The following is a 10,204-nucleotide window of genomic DNA, read 5'->3' as shown; positions in this document are numbered from 1 at the left end:
TCCGTCGATAACGATTTAGTATAGGTACCGTCATCAGGCTTGACATTGGATCTGAGGGGTGATATTGAATCGCACAAATTTCAGCATTTTTGTATGACCCAATCTCACCCCCCATACCGGTATTATATTTTTGTTCAAATGTTTTACCTGAAGGAAATCCGTATTGAAATCGTCATAGCAAAAAGCAACCACATCCCACAACAAGGTAAGCAGCATGCCTTTCAAGTCACCGGCCTACTGTGGTGAGTTTATTTTCGCGCCACCTGAACAACCCTCACTCGCGAGCTCTCGCGTGGTGAATTCCACTGAGAACACACTGAGTTCCAACCCAACCAGTAATTTCCACTCGTGGAGACGCGTCGTTGCTCACGTTCTGCCACACCACTCACCAGGCAATCTAGTGTGGAAGCATTTCGCGAAACACGCAACAGCAAGTCCTGGCCTGGGCGTCATGAGAGTGCACGCGCGTCGTTCGTTCATCCACAGGTCAAGTTCACGACAATCAGCGCTGGCTGGGCTGGCGGAGTCAGAGGTTGAGCAATGCTTAGCACTTCGCGGAAGGCTGGAAAATTTGCTCGCGACGACGTCGACGATGATCGTGTTCCGGCTAGTCACCGTTTAGCTGCTCTCTCTCTCAGTGTTTTGTTGCTGTTGATGAATGTTCGGAGCGGTTTCCTAATGGGACTTGTTTTTTTTTTGCATCAACGCCTTCACGAGGAACAATAATCGCAAAGTTAAGGAAGATGCTGCTTAGGTTAGAAGAAAGAATGACATAAAATGGGCTTGTTTATGACGTCGTGTTCTGAACCGTAATTGTTCCTGCTGCATAAACATTCCATTTTCCTGGGAAGATTGGTTGCGCTATTCTGACGAGTGTGTGGGCTATCAAGCGACGCGTGTGTGACATGGAAATGTTAAAAGTTCGGGACATTTTATCGTAAGCGGTTTTAGCTTCTTGGAAAGCGCAGACAGCATATTGTTCATAATTTTTCGTTGGAAAACTAATAATCTTTCCGTTCATGTTGCGAGATAGTTCGAGGGAATTATTTAAGTTTTATTTTAGAAAAATAAACGTTTATTTGAAATTATTTTGGTAATTAAAACTACAAACTATCATCATTTCTAGGTTTTCTCTTTTTTATGTTCAACACTCACAGCACCAAAAATCAAGCCCGTCAATACTCTCACGTCACTCACCAACAGCCACCAACAGGGGCCTCAATTGCAACGTACTTACTCTACGAGTCGCGCGGGTGGCTCAGTACACTACACCTCTCACACGTGCGCGCTCAACGGCAACGGCAACGTTGTTCATTCTGCTTTTCTACTACTAGTGCTGTGTAGTGCACTGAGCTTTGCAAGCGGTTTGGTAGTGAATCGTCGAATCTTACCGCGATCGGATCGTTTGGCTCACAGCTCTTCTCACCGCCGCCGCAGCCGTAGTAGAACCGTAGTGCAGTACTAGAACGATCGCGTGCGCGAGTTCACGACTCAGGCAGGACTCAGCAGCGTGTTCTTGACTTAGTCGACTAGTAGTGGTCACTGTCCGTGTCATTCGACAGCTAGCCATCGCGGGCCGCGGACGTGTTTTGGAAATTCGGTTCCTTCCACCCTCGGTTCGATTTAGTGTTTCAGTAGTTGTTTGTGTGCGTGTGTTTTCTTGCAAGTGTGTATGTTCTAATCGGTTCTGACCTGGAGACATCGTCGTCGGTCGTCGTCAATTTTCCGGGAATCTTAATTGCCAGTGACCCGCAGAGGGCAGATGCATTCTGAAGCAGTGAGAGTGGGGATATAAAGCAGCAGTTCCTGGTCACCGAGCTGGTCAATCGTAACCTGACAGGGAAAGGATCCGTACGCAGTTGGTGAATTTCTTCGTGAAAATAATTTGAGGAAAATTTATGTGAGCAATTTTGCGCTTTCCTGATTTTTTGTGAAGATTGTTTCGTGCTTGAGAAAACGCAATACCATTTTTTTTGTGAAAATTTTGCAATTGACGGATTAACCTTCAACCTTAAATGCAAATCAAGAATGTCAGTGAAATTGCATTCTTTCAGTGATCAATCAGCAGTTACAGTGGAAACAAGCCGCAGCCAAAATCAGTGGACGAAACTAAATTTAACGAAAAAAAATTAGAAAAAAAGGATACCTCTTCAGTGAAACCTGTTCCCAACGCACTGCAAACCTCGCGATCAACAATTTTTCGAGGATTATTCTGAACCCAGCCTGCCGTCGACAAGCACCAAGGACCTGTGCTGAAATCTCGCACCTGAAATTGTGAGTACACTATTTTTTGCTCACATTTTTCCCTCGAATTATTTTTGGGTCAAGATTTTCTACAGGCACTTGAACTGCAAACGAACGAACGACTTGAACGAGTCAATGGGCGACAAACCGCCTCCTTTTCTGTGGCGCACAACAAGCACTGCTGACATTGGCCATTTTTCTATGGACAAAATGAGCAGTCGTGAGCATTATTGCTGCGCGCGGAGGAATCCCAAAACAAACGCATGGACCAGATTATCACCTCTCATTTTGGCGCAGCAGAGGTCATGCGGTGGGGGTTTTTTTTTTTGTTTGAAAATATTGCACTTGCTGTGCGGGATGCTGAACAACTGTTGAGTTTATGTATGGAACATGTATAGGCCCAGTATTTATCTGCTTTTACTGGGAAGTCACTTCTAAATTATTATTTTTCTGTAAAACTTTTTTTATTTACTATTTTTTTCAGTTTCAAAGTATTATCAAGTTTTGCCCATTCATGTCTTATCTCTTTTATAGCATAATTTCTAAGTTCAAGGCTTTGACATTGGCCTAATTATTTATTTGATTGCCAAAATAACTGAAAATAATAACATTCATTAACGACAGTTGCTTTAGACTCATGAGATCAGAATCATAATTTTGTTATAATTCATGATATTTTTTTAGGAGCGGCCGTGGCTGACTGGTTACGGTGTTCGCTTTGTAAGCGAATGGTTCTGGGTTCGATTCCCATCTGCTCCCAACGAGAAAGTTAAGAACTCATAAATTTGAAATGATGAATATGAACGAAAAATCAAAGTCGCTCGGGGCGGGGTTCGATCCCCCGTCCTTTGGGTTGGTAAGCAAAAATGCTAACCACTAAGCCATGACGACTTGGTGAGCGTGGACTGGAATTAGGAATACTGTTACAGAGAGCGAGTTGTGGCGCTATAACCACGGCAAATAGTGTCCAGGGCATTCGTGGAAATACAATGTCCCATCCCAGAGGGTCCCGGAGTACCAAACCTTCTTAGCATGGTGCTCCCAACGAATACAACCAAATCTCGGAGCGTATGGTGGTGTGTCCCCACGCTTCTTCCTCCCCTGTCGATTCAGAATTGTGTTGTTGTTCGAACACTCAGTGCTCAAACTCAACCCAATTACGAGTCATCTCTGCGATACGGCTTTACGCAGTAGGCCTGGCCGCTTTAACGCTTGTGATGTTTCAATGCATTCCGATGCAATGGCGCACTACAAATGTTAATAAATGACAAGAAGAGTGCTAGGCGTCATCTAACCTAAGGCATTCTCCAGGATCCCTTCGAAAGATTGGCTGCGCTAGGGTCTGATTAGATTAGATTAGATTAATTCATGATATTTTTTTTAAATGTTTCTTATAGGCTCGGTCTTGAAAAACGGATAATTGAATCAAAATTATTTGTCCAGTCGTATAAATTCTTTTTTTTTTATTTCCACAAAAATGACAGAAGGCTTTTTTGCAGGCTTTAAGAATTGAAAAAGTTTGGTCATAAATCCGGTGAGGTTAGGCTCTGCGTTTTTCTCCTGGCCGCCATCTTGAATTACATATTCACGAGTCATTTAAGGTGAAACCGTTGATTATTTTCGATGAAAATTGATCATCACTATAAAATATTCTGTATTAAATTAAATTTAACGAATTTCAGCGCCAAGAGGAATCAGCATGTGCCAGGTGTTGAGTTCCTCAAGGCACTGAAAAAATATTCGATCTTTATCAAATGCTTGGCAATCATTGATTAATAACGATTTCCATAACTTAACGAGGAATGGTATAATCGTTACCAAAAGGAATCAGCATGTGTAGGGCACTATTCTAAACAACTTGTTGAAGGAATTTTGTAAAAATATTGAAAGTGACGCAAAACTTATATCTTTGAACGAAAAATCATGACAATGATGGAAGTCTTCACGTTAAAGCCTCTAAGACCCCGCCGCTGGACAGGCTTCTTTAAAAAATCCAAATGTCTATTTTCATCCAACTTTGAATCTTTAAAATGATTTGGAAAGGTGAACTCTTAACCTACAAATGAAAAACTCAGACAAATAAGCACATTTAAAATAATAAAAAAACAAAATATATAAAAACAACACGTAAATAACGAAAAGTTAAGTTATTCGTAGAACAAAATTAGATCAAAATGACTTCTAATAAACACGGGATAAATTTAAATTTTTAAGAAAAAAATATTGGTAGGTTGAAAATTTGTGCTGTACCGTCACCAGGAGTGACATTGGGTCTGACAATTTTTTGCAATTTTGTATGACCCAATCTCACCCCCCAGACCCAATGTCACTCCTGATGATGGTTTTCTATTTTTATTTTTTTGTTAAGCTGGTTTAAAAAATAAACTTTCCATAGAATATTGAAAAAATGGTTCAATGTTGTAAAGTTTGCTTTAAAATCATTTGTTGTCTTTATTAAAAATAAAAGAGAACAAATCAGCTTTTTTGCAGCGTTTTTTTTTAAGTTTAAACTGGCTAAATTCACATTAAGTAAGTGTTTCATTCTCAGTATGCTGACAAATGACCACTAGGGTGCCCAGAATAGGACTCTGGGCCAAATATGAGCAAAATCGGTCAACATTTACCCATTGATACTATGGAATATGGAAAACCCAATTTTCTTACGACCTAATCTGCACGGTTCGCTTCTTGCATCAAAATATTCCCGAAAGGGAGATTCTCATTGGAAATTTAATGCTCTAGAACTTTGTAGAACATACCAAAGCTTTAAAATTTGGCCCTAAAAAGTTAAAAGCGATTTAAAAAAGTCATTTTTGTATGAAAATTTTTTTTCGCCAACTTTAGGCTCGGGTATCAATTAATTTTGCACAAAATTTGCACAGATGCTTAGAATAACCCAAAAAAACGTTTTCCGCTTGTGGAGCAGGGGGTCATCTTTTCGAGGCACCCTAAAGACCACCTTTTGGTTGATAACAAATAGTTTTTAAAAACTATAAAAATCGGTTTTCTCGAATAAGACTAAATGGTCGCTGTCCCAAGATGACACACAAAAGAAGATATTATCAATAAACCTTTTTTTTCTTCTGAAGTATCCCGTCTTTCCGAAAGAACTTCATAAAACCAAAAAAAAATGCATCTCCATTTACAATCAATTGTTCAAGATATATTTCAAAATGTATTTTTTTACTATTTTTTTATGTCCTATGATTTTTGGGAAAGTTTTAAAAAAGGGGTTGATTTGATTGTTGCCATTTTTACTGTCTTGTATTTTTTTCCAGACAATAATAAAAACTGAACGAGATGAGCGCTTACCACATAAAAATAAATTTATAAATCTGAAACAACAACAAAAACATGAGTTTTGAAAAAACGCTGAAATTAGAAATAATTAGCTCCTCACGAAAGCTAAGATTGAAAGTGAAACCTGATGATTCCCTTACTATTAATTATTTATTCAGATTTTATCCCGTTTCCTTTAACGATTCACGTTGCAAACCAGGATAACGCGCCTGTTTGGTTGAGGCAAAAAAAAATGTCACGTTGTTTAACCGCCGATGCATAGAACCGGTCCTCACGTGCGAACTGCAACGACACCGCGGTGGAAGCACCCTCCGCGAGAACCACGACGACCAAGTCGACTCACATGTTATCGATATGATGCACTACACGGAGGGAAGCAACGATTATGACATCGAAGCATGACTGGGTGGAATCGATCGATTCGACTCAACTCGACTCGACTGCATTTCAGTAAAGATGCACCCCGACGGGGATGCACCTAGCTGCAACGATTTTTTTTTCGCTGCCTTTTGTTTTGATTGCATAGTTGTGGAACAGGTTAAACCGTCTATTAATAGGTGCTTAAAGAATGTTTCGACTGAAACGCGCCGCGAGGACGGGAGCAACCAGTCTGTTTTGCATAATTTTCAACGGTGATTTTTTTGTTTGAGCTGCATTACTGTGTCAGTAAATTTAATTTATGATTGTTTGCTTTGACTCATTAAGGTAGTTAACTGAATTGAAACATCTTGTAAATTAATTTTAACAAGGATCTTATAGGTCTGATTAAAACAAATCAATGAAAAAGAATCGAATACAATTTTTCAAGATTCTGCTGCCTTTCTTGATGTGTTTATTTGCTTTCCAGCTCCATATTGACCGATTTCGACAAATACGTCATTTGGACCTGCTTAAATGAAGCCATTAGCAATATTGCTAAGTGAAAAGCAATTAAAAATTGTTTACCGGAAAACAACCCATCAGGGATCAATTCTGCATTGATGCACTGCATTAATGTTTTGAACTAATTTATCCGTTTTCTGGATCCTTCTGTTGCCGCTTGTTGGGTAGAAAAGGATTTTTGCATCTCACCATTACTTAAGAATACAAGTACCGTAAGCGTACGTAATGCTGGACATGTTCCCCAAATGGGAGAACGTTTTCAAATTAAACTTAAAAGTAACTGTTTTACACATGAAAGTATTCAAACATCAATCACCTTCGGCAAAACGAGATGCCACTTTAATTATTTGTTCAGTTTCAAGAAAAAAAAATGCGTCTTCGTTTTACGAATGTTATTTGATATTTGAACATCATTAACTTCTTCCAGAAACGACCAGATAAATGTGTCATTTGGTTTATTTGCTTAAACTTTCCTTTTGGGTTGAGCGAAGAAATGATGATCTGTTATGTATTCTTTTGAAATCTCTCAGTTTTATGTACAAAATACACAGAGAGGCGTTTCAAACATAAAATAAGGTAAATAATGCGAAAAACTTGCAACAAAAACAAGCTTGCTAAGTGACATCATTGTTACTCCATTTGCAAAAAACAAAAAATTTAGTAACTTAAAGATCAATACTCCATTTGGCAAAACTTTATTCGTCACTACGAACAAAGTGATATTGAAAAGGAAAAACAAATCTCGCAACACGATGCTAATAAATTCTGTCTTCTTGCAAATCAACATCAAAAGACGTCTCCGCAAGGTTCATCTCAAGCACTCCTTCAAACCAAACGGACTTTGACTCTTGACCCAAGCAAACCAGCTCCGACAATAAAAGGCTTAAGATTATTTGTTTTGCTTCAAAGCAAAGTGCGCTGCAATGGCGTTTCTTGCGCAAGATCTAATCCCTCATCATGCCGGTACTGCCGAAGAACGACAAAACACGCGGAAAATCCTCCAAAAAAGTAAGGAAGCAACGACGCAGAACAATAATGACAATCGCCCCAATTGATCCACGTGCGTTGCCTTAAAAAATCGATCCGATGTCTTTGGGGGGGCAGTTGGCAACCAACAAAGAAGCAATGGAAAATTATCGTATTTGCCACGAAATTCGACCTTCCCCCCCGCCGTTCGAGCTGCCGGCAGTAACCTGCTGTGGCCACTTTGGAAATTACCAATAATTGTACAGAGCGCCGTGATTGGATTATGTGTTTTACGAGTTTTCCTCTGTCTGCAATTTGGCCAATTGAGCCGCTGGTCAGCAGGCTTTTCCAGCTCGTCCGAACCGATCAGCTGATCCTGACGTCAGGAAATTGCACAATGGCTGCGATTTGGCCTTGAAAAGTCCAACATATGCTGACATTGAGTCGGCTGGCTAACATATGCTGCCACGCCGGTGTCGGTCGTGGTGTAATTGGAACAAGGGATGTTGCAATTGTTGTGGAGGAAGAGGAGGCCCTTTTAGTAGAGTTGGTAATAAGTAGCAATAAGTGAGGTGTCTAAAGAGTGTTAAATACTCGAACCAAACCAAGCATGAAACGGCTGAAGGCGCGTTAAACAAATGGGCTTGCACGAAGCACGCGGTGGCCAGTAGCGGCGATTAGCGCGGCTGACACGCGGTTTTGCCCCAACTCAGAATGCAACACTACTTGCCAGCAGCTGGTTGCAAACTGATGGACTAATTTCGTGGGATTGTGCAAATTCTGATCCGATTGCAATCGACACTTGAAGCTTGTCCGATATGTATTGAACTTGAAAGCCAAACCACACCGATAGGCGAAATTTTCCATCGTAGTCAAGTAACTGTGCCTTAAGTACTCGGCGGAAAGTTTTACTTAGCCGGCGCTTTGGGTTGGGTAAGTCCCAACTAATCTGACTCACGCAGTGCTCATTTGCTTTTGATGCTTGCGTGTCTGCTTCCGGAAGCAAAGGCGCGATGAAAGTGAAACTGTGGAAATCTTTAGGACAGATTGAACCAAGCTTTTTTATAGGTTAATTTACGTCTTTTTAATGAATCATTGAAAATATTGCAGCAAACTCTCATTTTTGTGGAATTTTTTTAAATTTTGTTTTACATTCCATTGATAATATTGGTAATTTTGACAGCTCGTCACCTGTGTGATACCTCTTGATTTGTCATTTGTCAGCTATAACAAAAACAAATAAATGTGGTGACAAACCATTTTTGAAACACTGGAATTTTACGGAAATTTAATGGTACTCTAGAATCTACTAAAAATTAAAGCAAAAATGTGTTCTTCAAAAAATAATCTTCAAAATTAGCAGAGGCTAGTTAGTAAAATACTCCAAGTCAATCTCCTGATATAAAATTTTAATTTGAAAAATTTAGCTCATTGTAATTTTTTTTCGGAATTTACTTAAGGCTGGTACAAATATTTTTAAAAGTTTTTGTCACCCCCCCCCCCCTACCCCCCTTCAAAATTGGCCCGAAAAATCAGGGGGCAAAAAAATATTTTTACAATAAACATCAAAATTTCAATGAAAATTCAAGTGCAACCCGCTGAAATCAAATTAAAATACATTCTCCTGCGTTCAAAATCATTTTTAGCATGTTTGGGTTTATTAAAAAATCTTTAGATTTTTTGAAAATTTTCGATGCAAAATCTTTTTTTTTTCGATACAATTTATGTTTTTGACAGATCTTAGATTTTTTGAAAACTAATGATTGCAAAACAACTGCATTTTAAAACACTTTTTTCATTTAAGTGTGAAGACTATGGCTTGTTATTTAAATTTTTATATTTTTTTTTAGTTTTTTGCCCCCCCCCCCCTTGACCTCGGCCAGGGCCGAGGGACAAAAACTTTTTTAAATATTTGCATCGGCGTAAGCTTAATTTAAGATTCCACTATCCTAATTTTATAGATTTTTTATAAATTTAATTGGCTAAAATGACGAAAAAGAACTTATGTTTGTTGTTGTCTTCAGCAAAAGAAAAAAAATAGTATTTGAAAAAGTCTAGGCAAAATTATATGTAGAAGTTTATTTTTTTTTTAATATCACAATTTTAGAAAAATACATTTTTTCACAAAATGCCAAATTAGACAAACGTGAACGATGCGTTACGTTTGTCCAATTTGTCGAATTCTCCGGAACATTTTGGCAATGTTTTAAAAGCAATTGGTAGGTTTTGTACAGATCTATAAAACGCTTTTTAAAGCTTTCAAAAAAAAATTGTATGGTTTAAGAGAAATCACCGAAACAAAAAGCGTAACGCCATCGCTTAAAAAGAGGTTTCTTTGTATTGTATTTTCAACCAAATTGAAATAAAAAACTCATTTATAACCAAAATATTAAAGAAAAAACAATTTATGCAGATTTATATATAAAATAGCTCCATCTCCAACTCTAAATTTCAAAAAGAAATTGAAAAAAACGATGTTCAAAATGTTGGAAAGGAATACTTCCAACATTTTGAACATCGTTTTTTTCAATTTCTTTTTGAAATTTAGAGTTATTATGAAAAAATGTTATTTGTAATGATTCGTATCTGAATACTTAATGTGTTATGACTTTTTTTTAATATATTCAATAACTAATAATAAAAACAACCATAAAAAAATTGCAAAGACTTTATCATAAAAAAAAAACATTTAAACATAGATTTAACCAAATTGCCAATTAAAACATTATGTCTCAAATATTGGCCTTGAACTTGTGCTGATATAATCAGTTGTGTATTGCACAATCAGCTCACTTTTGAAGTGCGTTTATTT

At 38.2% G+C, this 10,204-nt stretch overlaps 1 protein-coding gene across 1 annotated transcript in view; it reads left to right on the top strand.

Moving 5' to 3' along the window:
• Positions 1-1,408: 1,408 nt before the first annotated feature.
• The window catches only part of LOC120423010 (lysosome membrane protein 2), a 65,996-nt gene continuing 57,200 nt past the window's right edge, over positions 1,409-10,204 (top strand). Inside the window, exon 1 of the mRNA XM_039586641.2 lies at positions 1,409-2,274. The gene's annotated coding sequence lies outside the window, so the exon portion shown is untranslated. The remainder of the gene's footprint in view (positions 2,275-10,204) is intronic.

Source organism: Culex pipiens, chromosome 3 (assembly GCF_016801865.2).
Source record: "Culex pipiens pallens isolate TS chromosome 3, TS_CPP_V2, whole genome shotgun sequence".
Classification (NCBI taxonomy): Eukaryota; Metazoa; Arthropoda; class Insecta; order Diptera; family Culicidae; genus Culex; species Culex pipiens.
Note: the sequence above shows the minus strand (reverse complement) of the source record. Positions and strands in the feature narration are given on the sequence as shown.